This window comes from Chondrus crispus, genomic scaffold (genome assembly GCF_000350225.1).
Source record: "Chondrus crispus Stackhouse genomic scaffold, scaffold_160, whole genome shotgun sequence".
NCBI lineage: Eukaryota > Rhodophyta > Florideophyceae > Gigartinales > Gigartinaceae > Chondrus > Chondrus crispus.
This window is the reverse complement of record NW_005179045.1, coordinates 118,394-120,040: the sequence shown is the minus strand read 5'-3', so window position 1 is coordinate 120,040 and position 1,647 is coordinate 118,394.

Genomic DNA, 1,647 nt, shown 5'->3' with positions numbered 1-1,647 from the left:
GCCAAAAAAATCTTTAAAAGCGGGGTATCGGCGAATGACCCGATTGGCGAACAAGCGTGACAATCTCTGGTCATCAGAGCGTCGATGATTTCTGATCAAATCGACGCTCAGATGCACCGTATTCGCCTCGCGCGCGAATTTTCATGAGTGATGGAAAGAGGTTGGAGCCACCCCACAATGCCTGCACTTCTGGACGAGTTGGCGGCATTGCTGGGAATAACGCTGATCTCTGCCCGGATGGTGGTCGAACAGGTTGCGGCTTGAAGAGTGTTTAGAACGAGGACGGACCTTGGTCAGGCAACAACTGCTGCAGGAGCACCTGCCTCAGCATCTTCAAGAATCATGTCGCCCGCTTTCTCCGCGACCATTGCTGGCTGGCGCGCTCGTATTGCCCGATACCAAGGTGGGCATGATTGAGCAGTCCACCACGCGCAACCCTCGCAGTCCAACCCGGATCGTCTGTACCAGGCTTGGCGCGACGGCCAGTTTGAACGGCATTGTCAACTTGACCAATGATATGGCAAGCTGAGCTGATGAAACCAGCCAATCGCTACCACGGTCACCGTTTTCCACCCGATTGCATCAGTACCGCCGTCTGGCTTTATCACCGCTTTTCCCTTTGTTTCAGCGATGTCGAGGATCTCCTTTTGCAAAGTGCTAGAACGTCAGGGCAGAGCACCTAGAATCGTCGTGACGGACGGACTTAGCAGTTATCCAGCCGCGATTCGGGCAGCACTACCTGAAGCAGAACACAACACGCGACGTTATGCCAACAATCGAGCGAAGAATTCTCATCAGGCAACTCAACGAAAGGAGCGTCAAATGCAGCGGTTCAAATCAGCCCATCAGGCGCAACGATTTCTTTCTTTACACGCGAGCATGAACAATCTGTTCCGTTACGGTCGGCATTTATTGAGAGCGGAAAACCATCTCGGGCGTTACGTCAAAAAGCGATTTCCAAATGGTCTGAGATTACGGGTGTTTAGTGGATGTGGAACCTCTAGTTTTATAGAGCCAGCTGAAACAAGGTGATAATGCCCTCGCAAAAAGCCAATCCCGTATTGGCCAAGCAGACCACGGGTTTGATCATCAAGAACACCTACAGAATGTTAATGACACGGGGGATGAAGGGGTGCTACGTTTATTCAATCGACCAAGAAACGGCTGATTACTTTAAATCCCTGCTTATCCAGTCCCACTAACTCTTGTCCTGCCCATTCTGCGAATTCCCAGCCGAGCGAATCGTTTTTCAGAACGAATTGGCAATTGCTTTCTACGATGGGTATCCCGTCAGTGATGGCCATGCGCTTGTTATCCCCAAACGACATGTCGTTGACTATTGGGGGCTCACAGCGGCCGAACGAGAAGATTGCCACGACTTGCTTGAAGAATTGCGCAATAGCATTCTACAGAGTGATCCGCTGGTTACCGGGTTCAACATCGGCCTTAATGCGGGAGCCTCTGCTGGACAAACTTTCTTTCATTGCCACTTCCATTTGATCCCCAGAAGGGATGGAGATGTTCCAAATCCGCGAGGCGGGGTCAGGCATGTCATCCCTGGCAAAGGGCACTACAAATTGAATGATCCACCCAAGAAGGTTTAAAGCCCATGCGTACGTTGCAGCTCTGGCAGGAATACACCCGCGA